This window comes from Desmodus rotundus, chromosome 11, assembly GCF_022682495.2.
Source record: "Desmodus rotundus isolate HL8 chromosome 11, HLdesRot8A.1, whole genome shotgun sequence".
In the NCBI taxonomy this organism is placed as follows: Eukaryota; Metazoa; Chordata; class Mammalia; order Chiroptera; family Phyllostomidae; genus Desmodus; species Desmodus rotundus.
In genome coordinates, this window is record NC_071397.1 from 15,899,864 (window position 1) to 15,924,412 (window position 24,549).

Sequence of the window (24,549 nt, forward strand, 5' to 3'; positions counted from 1 at the left end):
TTTTGTTTTCACTAGGAGGTGTTTTTAAAAATTAAAAAAAAAATTCCAGACTCTATTTCTAACCAGATTCACAATAAAAGCTCATGTTTATCACTTGTTCTATTTTGCCCTTTTAAGAAATGAGGCATCAAATTTACTTCCCAGTAAGTAAATTTAGTTACATGTCCCAGTAACTAAAGGGTTCTGGATACAAGCCAAAGATGATTCTCCCCTCCCCACTGCTGGTACTATAGTGTTCTGGCACAGGGGTCCTTAAAGGAGATGGTTCGTGAGAGATGCTGCACTCCAAACCTTGGAATCTGGAGGAGCCAACTGGCTCACTTCAGGAGTGAACCCAACCCTGACCTCACCAGCAGTGCAAGGCCCTCCATAAGCAAATGAGGGAAAGCTCCCTTGACCCAGAAGAGGAAAGGCATAGCTGTCTCAGGAGGTTGGTTCAGAGGCTGCTTATAGAAGAAGCCAGAGCTTTTCTCATTTGGGTTAATGGGCTGCTGTGATCAAACATCTCAATCTGTATTTCATCCCAAGGCTTGGGTGTCTTCCCCGAGGCTAGGAAAATAAAGTTGTCCAAGATGTTACACAGTTTGGACGAGTCATTCTTTCTTTTTGTAACTCAAGGTCATTATCTATAAAATGTGGGCCTCCTTAGGTCCTTTCCAACATCAACATTAGCTAGTTTATAAAAAGCAGAAACAGCAATATGTATATCCATTTGAGGGTAATCGGCAAAGTTAAATCTTGATAACCCCAGATTATGAGAGTACCTAACATATTGTTGATGCACAGTTACTTAATAATGTGCCTTCTATATCAATTTTCTGTTTTTCAGGTAATCATGCCCAATTGGACTTCCCTGTTGGGAAATACAGAAGGGACAGTGTATTTGCTTTATGTGAGACTTCCCATTTCATGGCTTCCTTATTAATTAAAAAGGATGCGCAAATCATGGCTAGAACTATAAGTGATTGAATCAAAGAAAAGTCCCCTCACCTCCCCCAAAAGGAAAGCAAGTAGGAGAAAGGAAAGAAATCCAAGGGAGGTGTAATTAAGAGGGCATTTAATCCATTTATGTAGAAAGAAAATAGGCGTAAGTATTTGTCTCTGGCTCAACTGCATTACATTGAGTGTCCTTTTCATTTGCTCTTTGGAGAGTGGTGAGGGTTTGGTTACCACTAGGATTATACACAGGGGTGGTGAGTAATTTCCATGTCCTATGGCAGATTTTTCTACAGAACGGTTAGTTCTAGCTCTGGAGAAACAGACCTGCCATCCATCTGTTACCCCACAGGTAACTTACAGATTGCCCCCTTCCCACCACCGCTGGACAAGCAGAGGATCTGAGACAATCACCATTACTAGGTAAAACTCAAAGTCCTGAAGGGCGTGAATGTGGAGGCGGCGGGGCGGGGGGGGAACGGGAGAAAAGAGCTGAAAGGAACAAATGGGAAAGGGGCAGGAAAGCCTGAGACAGCCTTGGCTAACAAAATGGCCCTGGGCTGCCTGTCACAGCTCCTCAGCCTCTTTGTTACTGTCTTACCAGGCTGCGGAGGGCGTGAAGAAAGAGCCGCAGCTGGAACAGCTAGGCCATGGACCCTGACCACGGGCCCAGCACGAGGACACTAGGTGACCTTGGAGGAGGCCTTGCTGCCTCCCCTGCCTGGCTCCGGTGAGCGGGTTTACAGTGCTCCAGAAGCCCGCACGCCAGTATTAGCAGCTTAAGGGCCCTGATTAAAAACAATGCTAGGAGGAAGTCCCTATTATTTCTTTATGAGGCCACATTCTTTTTCTTCATTTGCAAATAACAGCCCCGTGGGGTCTCTTCCTAGGGATCCCGGGCAAGTTGAGCTTAGAGCCACCAAAGAAATGCCGGCCCAAAGGGACCTGTACCTTCTCGAGGGGCCTCTCGACTCCCCGACACAATCTGCCTTCCAAGCTCGGACTTCGAGGGCGGTTGTCTGTCATGTTGAAACCTCAGAAATTAAACGTGCAGCTCACAAGTCCATTAATTTTAGCTTCCCATTAATCTATTTATAAGTGAGCCAGCCCTGGCTCTATAAATACAGTCCTATAAAACTGAACTCCTTCCAATAAATCTTCCAAGTTGTTTATTTACATGTATTCCTTCGCACTCCAATGAGTCTCATTTAACTTAGGGAAGACCCCGGCGGACCGACCAGTGTACAGGGAGTGCTCACCCGTCCCCAGCTTCCCTGCTGAAATCGTGGGCTCCTGGGGAAGGGAGGAACTGCGAGGCGAGGGGGTGGGGCGAAGTCAGAAGAGAAAACTCATTTTTCCTTCTTGACTTTGTTTCCTTGTTTCTATCGCAAACTCACGTTGTCCATATTTTCCATCATAATCTTCGCGTTGATTTGTGTATCGTCCGACACAGCATTCTTGCAATTATGCTTTCTCCATAGCTTGGGGTGAACTCCTTTTTCATTTCCCTGGCAGCCACTACTTTAAAAACAGGCCTCATAAACAACCTCAAAGCTTTCTTAGGATGAGGTCAGTGAAACGTCTCCCCGGGCCCACTTTCTCCGCTCGAGACCCTCCTTGCCCCCTCCTCCAGGTCGCAGGTTAGCGCACTCCCACCGCCTTCGCCCCACGTTTTCCAAACGCAGCTACCGATTACACCGCGGTGACGGCTGCGCGCGGTGACACTCGTACCCTGGAGCAGCGTCTGGGAGCGCACCACGACGAGCGCGCCCCAGCCGGCGCGGAGCACGCGCACGCGGAGCCGCGGCCCGCGTTCGGGCGCGCTCTCGGGGTGGCGGGGCAGGGTTCAACGAGCGGGCGCGCGCACGCGCCTCGGCGCCCGGCGGCCCATCCTAGCCGCGGAGACGGCCCGGGGCTCCTCCTACCCTCCCCCCAGGGTTTCTGCTTTGAGCTCTGGGGTCAAGGCATGGAGTTGCAAACTACTGCCACGTGGGCAAGCTGTTTATGCTGAGAATGAAGGAGCAGTTTTGCCACACAAGTTCAGCACGTTCCACGCTGGTCAGAAGCTAGCAAGGTCAGGCTGCGACTTTTTGCTACTTGTTTGAAATCTATTGGTTCCTGCCCACCCTACTTGTGCCCCCCACCTTTTTCTTCTCATCCAAGGGCTGCAGCCTTCTGGAGCGGTAACTCTGGCCAGAGGGGTCCAAACCCAAAAAGGGGTTACACCTGCTGCCAGGAGAGGCCTCTGCATAAAAATGTTCTTAAAAAAAATAAATAAATAAAGCAGCATAATAGCCAGTAGACTTAGCAAAGCGTGACGTGCCCAGGCAGCACAGAGGGCAGCTCTGGCAGTCATCTGTGACTCGACCACCAGTTAACGTCCTGGACGTGCCTGCTCACCGAGATATTAGCAAGCATTTCAAGGATGTGGCTGTCAGACGTCATTAGCCAATGCACTTAACTGGGAGGGGGGCATGGCCATGACATATGTGGGTAGGATATTTTGGGGAGGTCAGAGTCTGTCCTATGGCACAGCCAAATGTTCTGACTTGCACGTTTATCAAATGGCTGGAGAAAAGGAGGCATGTGAGCAGTGGGGTTACGGAGATGTGGGAAGGGGTGCTTGACGGACTGGGCTTGCAAGTCTTTCAGGGGTGGAAACTAGGACCCAAATCAGACCCGCATATGCAGCTCGAGGTAGAGGGTCAGGTCAGGTCAGCCCAGTTAGTTCTAAGCTCCAGAACTCTGCATCAGGATGTGCAATTAGAGACAGGCAGCTGGGAAACACCCAATTACGAGTAAAGACTTGTGGCTGTTCAAGTGGGCAAAGTGAGTGTGACTGTAATCCAAGATTCCAAGGAAATAAGATTTTTGATAGTTTATACACAGAGGTGGATTTTTTTTCTGCTAAACCGCCGACACTTCTAGGCTTGGAAAGGGGAGGAAGGGTGGTACTGAATGGTTGGGGACATCCCAATCAGTACACAGAAAACAAGCATAAAACCAAATCAAAGCTCAGTGACCTATTAGCCAGCCACCCCTCATCCTGCACCCTCCCCTCCAAAAGTGCCAGCACTAATTTTGATGTCAGTATCAATCTTGGACCAGGATGAATTTTGTGTATATGTTACCCTTGTAGGTAAATGATTCTACCAGGAAAGTAGCTGAGATACCTTTTTCAGCAGGGGTTGTAGTTAGAGCTGTTTACACACCTACACACACTATCACCATACAGGAGCACCCCAACACACCACAACAAAACAATATTTACTCCTGAATTTTCTTTGTCGTGAGAGTCCTATGTGTTAAGGAAGGAAGAAAAGATTTTTTTCATTTCTTGGATATTAGCACTCTTGCTTTCAAGATAGAATTATTTTGGCCAGAGATTCTTAAAGATAGGAAACCTCCAAGATTTGAGGCAGAGCACAGTTCCCTTTTCTTATGGTGGTTTCCCAGGCAGGAGCCCTAACCAAAAACATGGACCCACAGGGATTTATTCACTTCTATGTTCAATCTAAATATTATTTTCTTCTTCAAAGATAAGGGCCACTCAAGACAAAGGGGCCAAATAATCCAAAGAAGGATCAAGCTGATCTGGGTCCCTGTGACCTTTTCCCCTTCCTTTAATCCTCAATAGTGAACATCTGTGTCTGGTGGCCAATGTCTGAAAGTAATAAAGACAATTAGAGTTTTCTATTTTTTCCTGCGGGAGAGCGGTTTGGGTGCCAGTGTGGAGAGGTAAAAACTTTGTCTAGGGCACTGTTTTGCACAGTGAAACCGAGGGAACCACAGGCACTCGGCCTTGCTGCTTCGTAGGCCCTGGGGAACACTGGGTGGGAATCCTGGGCGCTGAAGCTACAGGTCCTTCATTTGCTCCTTTCCTTATTAGATTGCGGGCAGATTTTTTAGACTCCTATCAGTTGCCACCTGTATACCAGGAACAGAAGGTATTGTCTACCTCACTCAGCCTTGTTGCGTTTACTTCCAGCCCTGAGAACTGTTACATTCGGTGCCTGAATACGTTCTCACTCTCCCCCCACTTTTGTAAAGGCTCTTCTCTCTCTCTCTTCCACCTAAGAACAAACTAAAATCAAACGAGTCCCAAACAACTTGAAAAACACAAAGACTCGCCACACGTTAATCAATTTATTGAAAAATATTTCAGGTTCCAGTGCATAAAACTGTGAAACCCACCAATCCTGATACCATTTGAAGTTCTGAAAGAAGTAGGTAGTCCAGAGTTAACCATTTTAGAGAAACGTGTCTCCAGAATAAATGTCAAGAGTGAAACAACACGTTTTGTTAGTATATGTTGCCCTCATGGTACTTTGTTGTGGATTTTTTATGATCTAAAGCTTGCTTCTTGTAGAGGACATCATCTGATCTTAAATGAGCCAAACTATATGTGCGCGAAACTACATAACAATTTAAAACTCTTGGGTGATGTTAAAGTTGAAAAAGTGGAACACTATAGATGTCCATGTCTACATATATATCTATCACTTGGAATCTCAATTGCGATGATGATTTGGAAAACCCGTCCTATTTTTGATCTCCTCAAATTTGCGGAAGGGGCGTGTCTAAGAACCAGAGAACGAAACTTGGAATTGAGAGTAGTGTTTTCCTGTCAACTGGACCCGATGCTTCCCTGCATGTCGTCACCCTAACATCTATGTGGGAACATGAGTTTGCAGTTGAATTGTCCTACATTTAATCACATGTGTGCATAGGCACAGGCAGAAGACTGTTTTCATTCATCATTTCTCCTTGATGTTAAACATGTGTTAGAAATTTTGGAATCCTAACTGCTCTAGATCGTATTTGTGACTTTGTTCTTACATATGCAGTTTAGAAACCTACAAGGTGATAACTAGGTTATTCTTTCTTTCTTTTTTTCCTGTTAATAACTCTGTCCTTCTTTTTCTCTCCCCCACTGATTCCCCCCTCCCCAGCATTCTGTCAAGCAATAGGCTGTAAAATAGTTATCCAGACCAGCAGCCAGGCAAGTGCCGTTTGAGAGTAATTTCTGCCCCAAGCGTTTAGCCCAGGGCAAAGCAAGCGTGCTCTCTAACTGATCAACCTGGATATTTCATTATTCATTAATTTACTGTTTAACCAAATCCCACTCATTATCAGAGGCAACGCTTGGCAGAGCCCAGCGAACAGTAGCAGTTGGTGTCAGGCGTGGAGAATTGGCCCATTTGATCCTGGGCTGTTTTATTATTCAACACCACTGACTGAGAAAAAGGTCCATGAATAATAAAGAGCCAAAGCGTGTTTGAACTGAGAAGCATGACACAGCCTTACAAAACAGCAGTTAGAAAATTAAAGGCAAGGTGGCCCAGACTTTGCATTTTTTATCTTGGCTGTGGGCACAGACATTTATATCCTACATTGTTTTCAGTGATTTTTTTTTTAAGTCCTAAGATAGAGGCATTTGTTTCAGTCAGTCTCCTCCTTTCAAAACCGACCATTGAAGAACTCAGGAGCAAACTTACACAGCAAGAAACAAACATGCCTCCAGATGGGAAATTTAAAATGTAATTTCTAATCTTACAATCAGTTAGGTCCTTTGTGGTCCTTTTCAGCTATGAGGAAGATTTTGGTGATTTTAATTCTCCTTTGGACCTGCCATCACTCATACCCTGGGTTGGTTTAATAATCTAATTTGTGGTGCTGATCAAATGCATGTTAAATTCCTTTTCTATCCAACTGGTTTTGGACAAGTTTTCGGATCCTTAAGCACCTGGCCACAAACGGCATATAGGAAAGGGCTTAGGGATCCTGCAGGTAATATCCACCATCCTGTTAATATGAGAGAAGGGCCCATGAAATATCCCGGGATCAGGAGACGAGTCTGTGTCACCCCAGCAGGACCTTTGTTTGAGTTTACAAGGCAAGAGTGGTCACGAATTTTTTTCAGGCTCTGTTGGGTCTGTAAGTGTACGGTCGAATTAAATACACTTGTTGGATCCATGGATGAGGGGCCTGAAGGTATAACTGTCTGTAGGACTGAGCAGTCTGGTCGTTCTATTCATATGTCCCTTTTATTCATTGATGTATAGTCCTCGAATAAGTATGACGAGACCTGAAGCAGTAACGAGAGCCACTTTTGTATGTTGCGGCCACCTAGCAGCCCCTTTGTTTTACCCGTGCACAGCGTTGTTTATGCAGAGAACTGAGCCATGGCTCTTCATTTAGATGGGCAAAACCTGTGCAGGAAAAATTCTGTAGGGACCAATAAAGTCCATACAGGCTTCCTATGCTCATAAAAAGTAGTAAGTATATATATGACAAATGTAAGTATGTATTATATATGTAAAAAATCTCGCAGGATTCTTTAGAACTTGGTCAGGATAGTGCTGCCTTGGCCCTGAGAGACTTAGAGTGACACATTAAAGGCCCTATCCAAAGGTGGTGGTGGAGATCACACTTCAAGTGGTTTTCAATATCGGAATCTGCAAACAAAGGTTGAAAGCGTTAGGGGGAGGCTTGGCTTATTCTTACCTCGGGATATTTTCTGTCTGCCTTGAATGCATTTGGAAATTGTCAATATGTTGAATTTAACATAGACCAGAATGTTAATATGGAAAATGCTCTTTTAACATCATCAACCTGACTACTTCATTTTACAGGTGCCAGAGAATGGCTTGTTCAACCTTACGCATATAGCTCCTGGAAGAACTGCAATGAGAACTTCAGTTCCAGAGTGCTCTTTCCTCTACAAAAGAGCTTAGGGCTTTGGTTTTTATTCTAGGTATTAGTGTCAAATATTTTTCTACAGGCTTTCATTAGTTTTAAGAAGAGGCCTTAAAAACTCCTGATGCTATGGGACTGAAGCACAGTATTTTTAAAAGGAGATCCATTACAATGAATATTTTCTAAAAACTAATTAATTAATTAATTAATTATTTTAGAGACAGGGGAGGGAGGGAGAAAGGGAGGGAGAGAAACATTGGTGCCAGAGAGAAATATCCATTGGTTGCCTCTCGTAGATGCCCCTACTGGGTACTGAACCCACAACCCAGGCATGTGCCCTGACTGGGAATCAAACTGACTACCTTTCGCTTTGCGGGACAATGCCCAACTAACTGAGCCACACCAGTCAGGGCAAAATAAGTACTTTTGGGCATCAAAATTTTGGGCATTAATTATAATAGGGTGAAAATTATTCCTCCAACTTAGCTGGGATTAGAAGGTCAGGATAATAAAATAAAGAACTCCATCATTTTCTTTTTTTAAGTATATTTTATTGATTATGCTATTACAGTTTTCCCAATTTTTCTCCATTTATCCCCACTTCACCCTGCACCCCCAGCCCTCCAGTATCTCCCCACCTTGGTTCATGTCCGTGGGTTGTACATATAAGTTCTTTGAGTTCTCTGTTTCCTATACTATTTTTGACCTCTCCCCATCTATTTAATGCCTACCAATTATGCTTCTTCTTCCCTGTACCTTTTTCCCCCATCCTCCCTTCCCCCTCCCCACTGAAAACCCTCCATGTGATGTCCATTTCTCTGATTCTGTTCCTGTTCTAGTTGTTTGCTTAGTTTTTGTTTTCGTTGTTTTTCTTTCTTTCTTTTTTTTTTTAGGTTCATTTGTTGATAGTTGTGAGTTTGTTGTCATTTTACTGTTCATATTTTTTATGTTCTTTTTCTTAGATAAGTTCCTTTAATGTTTATGGCTTGGTGATGATGAACTCTTTTAACTTGACCTTATCTGGGAAGCACTTCATCTGCCCTTCCATTCTAAATGATAGCTTTGCTGGATAGCATATTCTTGGATGTAGGTCCTTGCCTTTCATGACTTCAAATATTTCTTTCCAGGCCCTTCTTGCCTGTAAGGTTTCTTTTGAGAAATCAGCTGATAGCCTTATGGGCACTCCTTTGTAGGTAACTCTTTCCTTTTCTCTTGCTGCTTTTAAGATTCTCTTTTTGTCTTTAATCTTGGGTAACATAATGATTATGTGTCTTGGTGTGTTGTTCTTTGGGTCCAACTTTTGGGGGACTCTCTGGACTTCCTGGCAGTCTATTTCCTTCACCAGATTGGGGAAGTTTTCCTTCATTATTTGTTCAAGTAAGTTTTCAATTTCTTGCCGTTGTTCTTTTCCTTCTGGCACCCTTATAATTTGGATATTGGAACATTTCAAATTGTCTCAGAGGTTCAAAGGTCTCTCTTCATTTTTTTGAATGCTTGTTTCTTCATTCTGTTTTGGTTGGATGTTTATTTCTTCCTTTTGTTCCAAATTGTTGCTTTGAGTCCTGGTTTCCTTCCTGTCACTGTTGGTTCCCTGAATATTTTGCTTTATTTCACTTTGGGTATCTTTCATTTGTTTTTTCATTTTTTGACCAAGCTCAGTCAGTTCTGTGAGCATTTTGATTACCAGGGCTTTAAATTCTCCATCAGATAGGTTGGCTGTCTCCTCATAGCTTAGCTCTCTTTCTGAAGTTTTGCTCTGTTTTTTCATTTTGGCCCTGTTTCTTTATTTGGGGCACCTGATAAGTTGTAAGGGGGTGGGGACTTAGATATTCACCTGGGCAGGGCAACACTCCTTGCTGAGCTGCGGTGCTGCCTGTGGGGGGAACAATGCAGCTCACCTGCTCATCTCTAGCCCCTTTTCCAATGAACTTTCCTGTGAGACTGGGAGTTTCTCCCACCGCAGCAACTGCTGTAGTCCACAGCCAGCTCTGGGTCTCAGTTTCCCCTTAAGTCAGCTTCTCCCACGCAGCCCACCACCTTGCTGCCGCCAGCCCCACCGCCTGGCCTTGGATTCTTTCCGTCTGTGGCCTTACCAGTCTGGTTGGACTAGTTGACTGTTTCTTTAATTCCTTGGTTGTCAAAGTTCCATGCAGTTTGATTTTGTGGCACTTCTGGTTCTTTATTGATTTTAGATTGGTTATTATCCACCTTTTGGTTGTGTGAGGAAGTGAAGGGTTTCTGCCTATGCCCCCATCTTGGCCAGAACTCCAGAATTCCATCATTTTCTTTCCTAAAATGGTATACCAGGTTGTTTACTTATTATTAAAGCAAAAGAGTGTAAGTTACCATAACTGTGATCATGATCGAAACTTAATGAAAAAGATGAAGATAATGTCTTCTCAGATCATGCCAGTCTTCGTTCAGTCATGAAACCACACACCCTTGAGTATGACTACATGTGAAAAACTCCCAAAAGGAAGAAAATAAGCCAATATAAGGCAGTTCACCCACGTGAGATTCACAAGGTCCTCGTTCTCACCTTTCTTCCAGCCTTGCTTCGCATTGAGATACTGAATCTTACTCTCATTGAAATGTGATTTGGGACTTCTAAGGTTCTCTGAGGCCTCTTTAAATCCTTGGGATTTAGAAACTTCAAAGGGTCTGGAGGAACATTTTGTGGGAGGAACTGGTCCTCGTAGTCCCTGGAGAAGAGATAATCTGTTGGAAATTAGGAAGGGGAAGAAATCTTAGCATTTTTCTGGGTTCGATGGATCATAGGGATAAATAGGCTTAGTATAAATATCACCTCATCTGGGAAAAATGTCTTTCCTAACTCCTTTACCTCCTGTTATAATTACTTTTATTTTTAACTTCTCTCACTATGATTCTCAATGCTAGATGCACATTAAAATCACCTAGAGGGAATTTAAAAATACTGATGTCCAAGCCCCTTCCTCTGGTTTATTAGATCTGAGACACTGGCATTGCTGTAAAGGATCTCCAGGTGATTGTAATGTACAGTTGGGATAACAAATCGATATTTTATGGTCTCAGAGCACTTTCTTCATTATATGGCACTTGCCCCATTGTCCTATTTTAAGTCTTCCTCTAGCCATCTCATATTATAAACACTAAGTGTGAAAGACCATCTTAATCAGGTTACATAAAATGTGGCATATAGTAGTTGCTCATTTATATAATAGATTCTCACTGAGCAGTTAATAAGTTGTAGAATCTGGGGCTACATCAGTAACAAGAAAGACTTGCTCTTTTTTACCTTGTGAAATTTATAGTACTTTATCCTTGAAGGCAAGTATGTTGATCCTGAATTTGTTTTTCTCTCTTTTTTTATTGTTGTTCAAGTACAGTTGTCTCCATTTTTCCCTGACCACTCCCCTCTACCCCAGCCATCACCATCTCCCACCCTTGACACTACCCCCCTTTGGCTTTGTCCATGTGTCCTTTATACATGTTCCTTGATGACCCCTCCCCCTTTCCCCCCATTACCTCCTCCCACTTCCCCTCTGGTTACTGTCAGTTTGTTCTTTTTTTATTTTTTAAGATGTTATTTATTTATTTTTAGAGAGAGAGGAAGGGAGGGAAAGAAACATCAGTGTGTGGTTGCTTCTCAAGTGTCCCCAACTGGGGACCTGGCCCACAACCCAGGCATGTGCCATGACTGGGAATTGAACCAGGATACTGGTTCACAGGCTGGCACTCAATCCACTGAGCCACACCACCCAGGGCAGTGTGTTCTTTATTTCAATGTCTCTGGTTATATTTTGCTTGCTTGTTTGTTTTGTTAATTAGGATCCACTTATAGGTGAGATTATGTGGTATTTGTTTTTACTCCCTGGCTTACTTCACTTAGCAAAATGTTCTCCAGATCCATCCATGCTGTTGTGAAGGATAGGCCTTCTTTCTTTCTGTTGCATGGTATTCCATCATGTAAATGTACCATAGTTTTTGGATCCACTCATTTACTGATGGGCACTTAGTCTGCATCCAGCACTTGGCTATTGTGAATTGTGTTGCTGTGAACATGGGGTGCATAGGTTATTTTGAATTGGTGTTTCAGGATTCTTAGGGTATAATCCCAGCAGTGGAATTGCTGGGTCAAAAGGCAGTTCCATTTTTAGTTTTCTGACATTTGAAATTCCATACTGTTTTCCACAGTGGCTGCGCCAGTCTGCATTCCTATCAACAGTGTAATAGGGTTCCCTTTTCTCCACAACCTCACCAGCACTTGTTGTTTGTTGATTTGTTTATGATGGTCATTCTGACCAGTGTGAAGTGGCATCTCACTATGGTTTTAATTTGCATTTCTCTGATGGCTAGTGATGCTGAGCACCCTTTCATATGCCTCTGGAACCTCTGAATGTCCTCTTAGGAGAAGTATCTGTTCAGGTCCTTTGCCCATTTTTAAATTGGGTTGTTTTTCTTCCTAGAGTCATATGAGTTCTTTTTATATTTTGGGGATCAAACCCTTGTCTGAGGTATCATTTGCAAATATATTTTCCCATACAGTTGTTTCCCTTTTTATTTTGCTGATGTTTTCTTTAGCTGTGCAGATGCTTTTTATTTTGACAGAGTCCCATTTGTTTATTCTTTCCTTTATGTCCCTTGCTCTAGGGGACATATCAGTGAAAATATTGCTGTGTGGAATATCTGAGATTTTCCCGCCTATGTTCTCCTCTAGGACTTTTATGGTGTTGTGACTTATATATAAGTCTTTTATCCATCCAGGATAATCCAGGTGGTATTTGTCTTCCGCCACCTGGCTTATCTCACTTAGCATAATGCTTTCCAGTTCCATTCATGCTGATGCAAAGGGTAGAAGCTCCTTCTTTCTTTCTGCTGTGTAGTATTCCACTGTGTAAATGTACCACAGTTTTTGTTTTTGTTTTTTTTATCCACTCATTTTCTTCAGAGTCGTGTATTTTTCTGAGTACATGTCCTTTACCTCCTTGGTTAGGTTTATTCCAAGGTACTTTATTTTTCCTGTTGCTCTATCAAATGGATTTTTTCCCTCCTGATTTCTGTTTCTGATGTTTCATTGCTGGTGTACAAAAATGCCTTCTGAATATTTCTGAATATTTCTGAATATTTCTGAATATTGACTTTGTATCTGGCTGTTTTGCCAAATTCACTTATTAGCTGAAGTAGTGTTTTTGGTGGAGTCTATAGGGTTTTCTATGTACACTATCATGTCATCTGCAAACAATGACAGTTTTGCTTCCTCCTTTCCAATTTGAATGCCTTTTATTTCTTTTGCTTGTCTGATCACTGTGGCTAGGACTTCCAATACTAGGTTGAATAGAAGTGGTGAAAGCAGACGTCTTTGTCTTGTTCCTGACTTAGTGGGGAAGCTTTTGGGTTTTGCCCATTGAGTATGATGTTGGCTGTAGGTTTCTCAATATGGCCTTTATTATGTTGAGGTATACTCCCTCTATTCCCACATTGCTGAGTGTTTTTTATCATAAATGGGTGCTGTACTTTATCAAATGATTTTTCATCTATTGATGTGATTTTTGTCTTTCCTTTATTTTTATGTGATATATTACATTTATTGATTTTCAAATATTGTACCATTCTTGCACCCCTGGGATGAATCCCACTTGGTCATGGTGTATGATCTCCTTAATGTATTGCTGGGTGCGGTTTGCCAATATTCTGTTGAGGATTTTAGTGTCCATGTTCATCAACAATATTGCCCTGTAGTTTTCTTTCTTTGTTGTGTCTTTATCTGGTTTGGGGATTGGGATGATGCTGGCCTCATAAAAAGAGTTTGGGAGTCTTCCCTCTTCTTGGATTTTTTGAATAGTTTGAGAAGGATAGGGGTTAGCTCTTCCTTAAATGTTTTATAAAATTCTCCTGTGGAACCATCCAGGCCAGGGTTTTTGTGTGCTGATGGGAATTTTTTTGATTACTGCTTTGATTTCACCTGCTGTATCTGTCTGTTCAGGTTTTATGCTTCTTCCTGATTCAGTTTTGGAAGATTATGTGTTTCTAGAAATTTGTCCATTTCACCCAGGTTTTCAAATTTCTTGGCATATAGTTGTTCATAGTAATTTCTTACAATTGTTTGAATTTTTGTGGTATCATTTGTAAGTTCTCCTCTTTCATTTCTGATTTTGTTTATTTGGGTCCTCTGTCTTTTTTTCTTGATGAGTCTGTTTAAAGGTTTGTTGATTTTGTTTATCTTTTCCAAGAACTAGCTCCTGGATTTATTAATCCTTAGAATTGTTCTTTTAGTCTCTGTGTCATTTAATTCTGCCTTGATCTTGGTTATTGCCTTCCTTCTATTCACTCTGGGCATTGCTTGTTGTTCTTTCAGTTCTTGTAGATGTAGGGTTTGGTTATTTATTTGAAATGTTTCCATCTTTTTCAGGTAGACCTGTATTGCTATGAACTTCCTTCTCAGGACTGCCTTCACTCTGTCCCAGATGGTTTGGACTGTTGTGAGTTCATTTTTATTTGCTTCTGGAAACTTTTTGATTTCTTTCTTGATCTCATTCTTAACCCATTCATTGTTTTATAGCATGCTATTCACTCTCCATGAATTTGACTATTTTTTAGTTTTTTCCTTGAGGTTGGTGTCTAGTTTCAGGCCCTTGTCATCTGAGAAAATGCTTCATATGATTTTGATTTTCTTGAATTTGTTCAGGCTTGTTTTGTGTCCTATCATGTGATCTATCTTTGAAAATGTTCCATGTGCGTTTGACAATAATATACATTTTCCTTCTTTGAGATGAAAGGTTCTATATGTATCTGTTAAGTCTATTTGATCTAGGGCATTGTTCAATGCCACAATATCCTTGTTGGTATTTCGTTTGGAATATCTATCTATTTTTGACAGTGAGGTGTTAAAATCCCCTAGTATAAGTGTATTGCTGTCTATATCTGTCTTGAAGTCCTCCAAGATTTTCCTTATATATCTGTGTGCTCCTGTGTTGGGTGCATATATGTTTACAATGTTTATGTATTCTTGATGGATTCTTCCCTTGAGTATTATGAAGTGTCCTTCTGTGTCTCTTTTTATGGCCTTTGATTTGAAGTCTATTTTGTCTGATATATATATTGCTACCCCAGCTTTTTCCCCCTGTCCATTTGCTTGGAACATTTTTTCCTAACCCTTCACTTTCAGTCTGTGTAGTCTTTTGTTCTGAGGTCAGTCTCTTGTAGGCAACATATGTGCAGGTCTTGTTTTCTTATCCATTCAGCTACCCTAAGTCTTTTGATTGGAGCATTTAATGCACTTACATTTAAGGTTATTTTTGATAGGTACTTATTCATTGCCATTTTACTCCCTTCATACCTGTGTTCCTCTCTCACTCTTTTTCTTCCTTTTCTTATAGCAGTCCATTTAGCATATCTTGCAGTGCTGGTTTGATGGAGGTATATTCTTTCAGCCTACTTTTGTCTGGGAAACTCCTTATTTTGCCTTCCATTTTAATTGAGAGCCTTGCTGGGTAGAGTAATATTGGTTTCAGGCCTTTGCTTTTCAGTACTTGGAATATTTCTTGCCATTCCATTCTGGCTGGTTGAGAACTCAGTTGCTAGCCTTATCTGGGCTCCCTTGTATGTTACTTCCTGTTTCTCCCTTGATGTCTTTAAGATTCTCTCTTTGTCTTTGAATTTTGTCATTTTAGTTATGATGTCTTGGAGTAGGCCTTTTTGGGTTCCTCTTTATTGGGACCCTCTCTGCTTCCCTGGATTTGTGTGACTTTTTTTGTCATCAAATTAGGGAAGTATTCCATCATTACTTTTTCTTTCTTTTTTAATGTTATTTATTTGTTTTTAGAAGGGGGGAAGGAGGAAGAGAAACATCAATGTGTGGGTTGCCTCTCGCACGCCCCCAGCTGGGGACCTGGCCCACAACCCAGGCATGTGCCCTGACTGGGAATCGAACCAGCGACCCTTTGGTTCACAGGCTGGCATTCAATCCACTGAGCCACACTAGCCAGGTCCATCATTACTTTTTCAAACAGGTTTTCTACACCTTGCTCCTCTTCTCCTTCTGGTATCCCTATTATATAGATATTATTACATTATATGTTGTCCTGCAGTTCCCTTAACCCCTCTTTATTCTTTCTGAGTCATTTTTCCTTTTCTTGCTCTCTCTGGGAGTTTTTTTCTACCTTGTCCTCTAGCTCACTGATTTGATCCTCTGCTTCAGCTAGCCTGATTTTGATTCCTTCTACTGTGTTCTTCCATTCAGAAATTGTATTCTTCATTTCCTCTTGGCTCTTGTTGATAGTTTCTATGTCATTTTTCATGCTGGTGTAATTCACAGTAAGTTCCTTGTAGCTTCCTTATAGTTTTGGTAATTCTCACTGAGCTCCTTGAGCTTCCTTATAACCACTGTTTTGAACTCAATATCTGATAGTTGATTTGCCTCTATTTCATTTAATATTCTTTCTGAGGATTCCTCCTTTCCATTCATTTGGGGGTTGTTTCCTTGTCTTCTCATTATTTGTGAGATTCTTCTTGTTTGCCTCTGCTTTTTAAACTGTTTTGACTCCCTGAGTTAAGGTGTGAACTTCTATGGTAGGAGAACTGTGAGATTCCATGGTATAGTTCTCTTGATCTCCTGAACTTGATGCTCTTGGGATGCCCTTTATGCCATTTACATTGGCTCTCTGGATGTAATTGGGTTTTGATTGTTGTTGTGTCATTCTCTGGTGGGTCCTTCCCTCCATCTGGTTGACTGAGGGTCACTCCACCCACCATGTCCTGTGCACTGTTGTGCAGGTACAGTCAGTTGTTGCTGAAGCTGATTCTTCTTTTGTTCCAGGTTATAAGGCTTCTCTCTTGCCCTTGTTCGGTTGTTTGTTCCTGATGATTTCTCCAGAAGTTAGTTGTAATTCCAGATAGGTCCTAGGAGGTTGTTAGTGTGGTTCCATTCACTCTTCTGCCATCCTGCTTCACTTGATCCTGAATTTGTGACTCCACCTGGGATTAGCTGATAGCTAGCTAAGAGGTATCTTAGCACAACATAATTGTTGAGTACCTCTTATGTTCTCAGGTCTAGTTTAGACTCAAACTAGGGTGTACAAACTTTTGGTGTCCCTGGGCCAGACTGGAAGAAGATTTGTCTTGGGCCAAACATTAAATACATTGAGACACATAATCACAAGAAAAATCTCATAATATTTTAAGTAAAGTTAGGATTTTGTGTTGGGCCACATTCATAGCATTTCTGGGCTGCATGCAGGCTGTGGGCCGCAGGTCAGACACCCTAGAATTGTGCTAGGTCCTGGCTGCATTGGAACAGATGAACCAAGCTGCAAGGGCTCCTGGTTTGGGCATTGTGTTTTATCTGCCCTTTGGATCGAGCCATTCTGTTTTCTAAACACTGTACCTTTGTGAGGACTTTATTTAAACCCCAATTACATACACAATTTTTAAAATCTAAAAGGTTTCTACAAATTGCTAAAATACCTTAGGGTTTCAGTCCCTATTGCTGCACTTCAGGTGATAAATAGAATGAGTGGGTGTTTATAGGTTGCTTGAATTTCCTTTACTCTCCTTTCACCCTGAGCGAGGACATGGTACATTTTTCAGGTGATAAGCAATTTGAAATGTATACCTGGATATTTAAATATGGTATGCCTCATCAATATTTCCTTCTAAGTCAAAGATAAGTATCTATTATATAGATAAAATAATTATAAACTGTTTGCATTTTACTTTATGAAGTACTTTAATTGATTTAGGTAATATCATTTAATTTGATCCTTGCAACAAGATTGAGATGTAAGATGAGTACTAAAGTACCTGTCTTGATTTTACAGGTGAGGAAACCTACACTCCAGATGCACCCAAGCCCACCTTGCAGGATGGCGGCAGAGCAGATTAAGCTGTGCTCTTTCTACAGTTCCATACTGCCAAGCTTACATTATAAATGTAAGTATGTATATACCCTTTATATGGTATGTACCATTATAAATATGTATATACCATAGAAATATGGAAAAACTACATTTTGTTACAGTATTTGAAATGCAAAAACAACAAATGTACTGGGTTTGCCAAAGAGCCCATTTAGTTTTTTCTCTAAAATGAAAGACACATTTTGGGAGTTTCAGCCAAGATGGAGGCACAGGTAGAAACCCTTTGCTTCCTCACGCAACCAAAGGGAGGAAAACAACCAATCTAAAATCGATAAACAACCAGAAGTGCCAGAAAATCAAACTGCATGGAACTCTGACAACCAAGGAATTTAAGAAAAAGTCAAGCAGAACAACCAGACAGGTAAGAACCCATGGCGAGGCAGCGGACCACATGAGTGGGGCCAGCTAAAGTAAGACACATTTTCATTTTCACCAGTAAGTTTATTGATTTGGATATTTTGAGTATGTCTGCTATCTCTCGCGTGGTATAATGTTCTCAGTTAATGTCTTGATTTATTCACTGTCAACTTCAACTGGTCTACCGGCCATGGAGCATCATCCAGCAAGAAATCTCCAGCACACAATTTCACAAACCACTTTTGACATGTTTGATCAGTCACAGCACCTTCCCCATACACTACACAAATCTTTTTTGTGTGTGTTTTTATCTTGAAATAATAAAGCATAATATGTCAAAAATGTTGTATATTTTCTTCCATCTTTGATATTAAAATGGCTATACAAAAATTCACCAATTTTGATGTTTTTTTTAAAGTTCACACTGATATGAGACCTGTAACAATATAATCTAACAAAATTATTTTGAATGAAGTTAAAGACAATTATGTGCTACTAGAGCCACCTTATAGAAAAAAAAACCATACGAACTGTTTGGCCAACCTCATAGCATGTTAATGTACAAATAACACGATATATATATTTAAAAACGTACTGACTTCTATCAACTGGACAAAGATGTGCATACATTTGTGAGAAGTTTGAACTGTACTTGAAAAGGATACAACTTTACTTCCTTCAAGTATATAGAAGTGGATCTGCAGTAATGAAAGATTCTTTTAGAAGTCTAAAGAGTACTAAGGTTGCTTTGTAATGATACTCTCAATTATTTGTGTGTAAATGGGCGTTCCTAAATGCTTGAGGATACTAAAAACAGTGTATTCTCTTAAACGGTTTATGTACTCTCCGTATAATCTTTATTTACCCCAGTAATTTGTTCAGTAAGTCTTTTCTCCATTGATATGGTAAAGACAAATTTCTGCTCAGCCAGATCTTTGTTAGATCAGAAATTCAGATTGAAGTGACTCTGAATTAATGAAGTTTTACTTTATTTGCAACTTAATAGCTTTTGCACCATCTATCTGCTTTTACATATACATATAACCTTCTTACTATATGTTTTTACACATTTAAAAATATTCTGCAGAGTTACTGACTTGATGATCAATGAGCCAGAGATATTTCAAATTACTTTATAGCTTCTTAGCATAGATTTGCCTTAGTCCATCTGTAGCCGTGGAGGCAAAATTCTGTTTCCTTAAGTCCTTTTATGAGGGTGCCAAAAGGTATAAAAATATGAAGCCATTTAATAGCCAGGCTCTTTGAAAGTACCAAGCACACACAGTGTGCTTGCTAAGTTTAATCACACTGATGGATTTACATGTAATGTCTCAATTCCAGACTCCCTCATTAGTGCAGTCAATCTTGAAGTTCTCCCCGGTGAGTGAAGGGTGAAGGTGACTTCAACACTGATGAGAGGACCGCTGGATATTGCCAACGACCAGAAAAAGGCAGTGGGAAAAATGTCTACCATATGAGGCTATAATCCTAGCTGTGGTCAATGTGTTGAAAGCTTTATATTTCCTGACCACAGGATCTTTCTATAAAATGAACAGGGAGGAGGGATATTCCCAGGATTAGCCAGCTGGCTATTTCTATATGCTTATTAAAATTTCTGGAAGAAATGATGAGGCCTTTAAACCCTTTAAAAATATATTCACTTGAGAAGTCATAAGCTTTCCCTTTACCCAAACTGTTTAGTGTAAAAGGGCTGGATAAAATATTTTCAAACTTAAATTTGGACAGTTGCAGCGAAGAAATGGGAATATAGCAAACTGTGGTGAAAACAGCAGTCGTAGCAGAAGCAAGGAAAGAATCCAGATGTCACCTTGTAGGAAATCTTTTTCTCCTATAAGGACCCTCAGGTCAGGCTTTTTAATTTTGGACAAAACAGTTTCATTCTATCCCCATGCAGGGTGCAGGGACAGCCTCATCTTTTGGAGGCTGCATTTGGAACCTGCTGCCTCTTTGTATTCAATATCCACATGCTAGTCCCCTAGCTTGCTGAGCGAATCCCTGAACAATAGTGGCATTAAGGAAAGCAAATCATAGACAAGGCATTTGGTTCTTTGTCTAGGGAAGAAAAACATGTGCAACTTAATATTCCTCAAAAGACACTGGGTCATCAGGTATACCGTAGAAGCAGCATTAAAGTTGGGTTCATTATGTAAGAAATTCTCAGAGTGTGTTTAGTCAGAACTGCCAGACCCAGGATGTTCTTGTAGTGCTCTTCTTCTCCTTCTCTTTCTCCTCCTCCTCCTCCTCCTTCTTCTTCTTTCTTCTTTTTTTGAGGGAGATTTAATCAGTGAAGCCAAGAAAAGCTCTCTCTCTTCCTATCTATCATCTATCTATCTATCTATCTATCTATCTATCTATCTATCATCATCATCTACCACCTATCTCTCCATATATATATATATATATGTCTATATGTATATATATATGTATATATGTATTCTCTATATAAAGATAGATAGGTATAGGTATATAAAATGCTCTTCATTTTCTTCTCCTTTTTCTCTGAGGTAAGCAAATCTTCATTTTCAGAGGTAGAGCTCCTAGAATATACATAAAGAAATCTAATGTACTTTTACTATCTTGAAATTTTACCATTCCAGTCGAGACACTATGTTTTTTCCTTTTAATTGGGATCTTCAGAACTAGTGCATAAGCATTCATGTGGGTCTGGGCCTTAAGCAAACTCAAAGGAAAATCTTTGGTTGAAAAGTACAATGAAAAACAAGTTTATATTTTTAGCCTCTTATAGTTTATAGTGTGCCTTTATATATTTTGTTTCATTTAATACCCCCCAAACAAGTTCTCTGAAATACTGTGGATCACATAGAATTGGTTGAATAAAGGGAGGTTGAAGAAAGTTAATAGGCTTGTCCAGTGACAAGCAATGAAGAGATTTTCACCTAATTCTCAGAAAGTCCTCTAGTCTTCTAATTGGCACTGGACATCCTGCCACACCAGAGTCCTCTAAATGACAATAGAAAGTGCACACTTATCAACTCGCAACTATTCAGGTGAATAATGTAAGAATGAACTAGATGATTATAAAGTACGTGTGTGTGTATGTTTCCAATCATCTAGGACCTAAGGAGGGATTTTATGTCCAGGTCAAGGGTAGTGGTACAGGAGAAAGAAAGGGTACTGTTTTTTGAGAAATATTGTTTTCTGGCATCTAGTCTTCAGGACTTTGAAGAACAGGAATACAAAAAATAGGTTAAATGATTGTCCAATGAAGGACTATAAGGATACAAAGGAAAGCATGATAGAGAGATAGAAGAAATAGAGGAAAGAATGGATTAAGGAATGAGCAAGGAAGTGAAATGGCTACTAACACCACTGTTGTTTCTCATTAAAGCCTGGTATTTAGGACCTAAAATATTATGCTTAAGTTAGAGTCAGCCAGACATTTAAATAAGACTCTGAAACATAAAAAGACTGTCTTCCTTCCTTTTGGATGTCTCTTTTACTTGATTTTTGATGCCAGAAGTTTCCTTGATATCAGGCAGAGTTTTCCAATTCTTTATTATAAATTAAAAAATGAAAAACACAGATATACAGGTAAAACAGGTCATAGTATACATTTTTTCAGTTAAAGTATACAGGATGATTTTGCTTATTTTCTGTTTGGATATAGGGGAATATTTATAAGAAAATATTATTTGTGCTAGTTTGATGGCCCCCCATGTGATATCTGAGAAGAAGTCACCTGTGTTATCATTATACACTTTGACATCTTGCAAAAAAAGATGCATAATCTAAATCTAAATTTGATCCCAAGGAAACATCATATAAACCCTAATTTAGGGACATGATAAAAAAATAAGTGGTCTGTCCGTATGCTTCAAAAATATCAATGCCGTGAAATATACAGAATGGCCAAGGAAATGTTTCAGATTAAAGGAGACTAAAGAGACATGCAACCAAATGAAATTAATGATCCTGTCTTAGAGCCTGGATCAAAGAAAAATTTGCTACTGAAAGGATTTATTGGAGAAATTGGTGAAATTGCAATATGGTTAATATGTTAGAAGATAAACATTGCTTCAATGTTAAGCTTTGTGATTTGATACTTTACTGTGATAAAGGGCATGGTGTGTGCAACTTATTCTCGAGTAGTTCAGGAGAGACAGGTAGAAAGGAAGGGAGGAAGTTAAATGTAATAAAATCTTGGGGAATACGAAAGTTCTTTTTCCTTGCAATAATTGTGTAAGTTTGATAATATTTCTACATAAAAAGTTTTTAAAAAGTGGAGAAGCATTTTCTTTTCAGGGAGGATTTCTTTCTGCTGAAGAAAAGAAAATCGAATTATACATTTGGACTGTGTTTCTATACTGATAACTCAGCAGCTCTCGATGGTGAATAAGAGTAATAGGCTTAGATAATGTCTTATTTCTTTACAAAGAAGGTAAAATTCTAGTCATTTTTGACAGTCCAGTTTGGTCAGACAGCATAGCCCATGCATGCGTAAATAGGGGATACTAGTCCTTAGCATAAAAATATAATGTAAAATATATCACACAGGGCTTAGGCCTGGGTCAGGCATCATTTTGTTTAATATGCTTACCTGGACATAAAGATTTTGTTTGCAAACCTAATTTGGGACATTTTGTTAGTTTCTCTCTTTAAAAATGGTCACATGGAATTGTTGAAAATGTAATAAAGAGTCTCTAAAAGATAAAAAGTTTAACAATTAAATGCATACAATAGAATGAAATAATTGCGTTTACTAAATCATTAAATTATGCTATAATTTAATGCTATAGCATTAACAGCTATAGAAAAAACAAACTCTAATATTTGGAAATACTGCTATTACAGGTCTGTGTTCACCCAGTGTTTCTTCTCTCCGTTTCCACGGGAAACAGCAGACGTGGCTAGGAAAACGTCTCTGCCCTCGTTCGGGTCCGGCCACTTGTTTTTTCTGTTATCACCTGGCGTCCCATTGATCCATGTCCCATGTTGACGCATTCCATCTCACAGTGGCCCATATAGGTGTGGTCACTCATTTGTGTCTGGGCTGATAGACAAATTATGGAAAATTCTTACTCCATCTGCCACAACAAAGTTCAGCACTTGAATTACAAACTCCTAGGTACTCGTTTTTATGGCTGTAGCTCTTTACTTTCTACCTCCTACTGAACGGATTCATGTTAACGCTGGAAATATGACTAGCTTCCCACTTGGTACTTGTTCAGTTATTCTACAGCCTCCCAGAAATAAATATCTCTCTTTTGCAGCAGCAATGCAGAAGTTTTGAAGATTCTCTTGGATTCTAGGGGTGGGAAGTAGAACAAAGTTCAGGCTGAGCACTACTTAAAAAAAAGGCTCTTCCACTACTCAGAAGTCATTTACTTTATTGTTACTTCCTGTGTTTTGCTATCAGCAACCCCCCATGACATCAGCAGCCCTTGCTTAAAAGCTGTTCACTGGCTCTCTTGATAGGCTTTTGCTGTTTAACTATTTCATGCCCACTTAAATATGTCACGTGTATGCCTCCCAGATATTTCAATGGGTTTTTCTATGACATAGGTCCTACATCCAACAATTTTTAAAGGCATGCCTGTTTTTTTCAATTCTAAACCAGCAGGTTTAGAATTGAACTATAGGGAAAAATGTTGCAAATGCACAGAATTCATGGGACGCCTCTGAAATTCTTTGTTGTCAAATTTCTACCATGACATAGACACAGCTGGATAGTAGAATGACAGTGGGGATTTGGGGGTTGGGGAAGGGGAAATGTGGGGGGGTTTCTGCCTGTATATAAACATCTTGATCCTGCCCTGTGCCCAGAAAACTAAGGTTGTACAACTCTCCACACCTCCACAAGAGAGTGACTTCTGCCATGTCTGAGTTAGCTTGGTACCGGATCAGTCAGAACACAGCAGCTAGCAGGGACCAAATATGGGGACAGCCCCACAGTAAGAGAGATTCTTCCTGCAGCAGCAGCAGCAGCAGCCAGCAGCAGCAGTTCCTTGGGGTCTCTATAAACATAGCCTCCTATCAGGTTGGCTTACGATTGCCATAGTGTTTACAGATTGTCCTGAAAATGGGATGTCTTGTGAGGGGATCCTGGGGTTCAGTTCTTGAAATGAATTCAGTATGAAAAATTAAAGTGATGTGGGATCTTGGTAGAAGTCAAAAACCTATGCAGAATTGTAGATGAAAGGAAGTTAGTACTGTAAATTATGTTATCACGGATGGGGAACATTTATATCAATCATTAGGGCTGGAGGATGAATTTATATAGAGGTAATTGATGAGTCACATTAAAAAAAAAAAGCTAATGTAGATAATAGGTGAGTAGAGGAAAAAAAACCTGGTATTTGGGCCTGAAGCTATTCTCTGGGTCACAGTAGCTAACAATCAGGAAATTATTTTTAACTGCATGTATAAGAAAATGCTGAGTACCTTTTCCTCTGGACATCCCTGAACATCCTAAGTCGTTACAGGTGCTAAAGCCATGTGAGGATTTTAAACCACTACTTACAGATTCCAGAAGAGAAGGCCTGTGTGGTCTGTTTTACTGCAAGCACAATAAAAATTAGTGGCCCCTGTTTATTCATTACTAATCTGGTGGCAGAGATGTATCTTATTTCTTTGTGTGCTTTAAATGCTGCTGCTATTATTTGTTGGGAAGTTTTCCCTT

The 24,549-nt window shown here is 40.4% G+C and overlaps 1 long non-coding RNA gene across 2 annotated transcripts in view; it reads left to right on the forward strand.

Moving 5' to 3' along the window:
• The first annotated feature begins 2,822 nt into the window (after positions 1–2,822).
• LOC112302487 (uncharacterized) overlaps positions 2,823–24,549 on the forward strand; it is a 281,060-nt gene continuing 259,333 nt past the window's right edge. For both annotated transcript variants that reach the window (XR_008425615.1, XR_008425616.1), the window contains exons 1-2: positions 2,823–3,010; positions 17,433–17,544. This is a non-coding gene — a long non-coding RNA (uncharacterized lncRNA). The remainder of the gene's footprint in view (positions 3,011–17,432; positions 17,545–24,549) is intronic.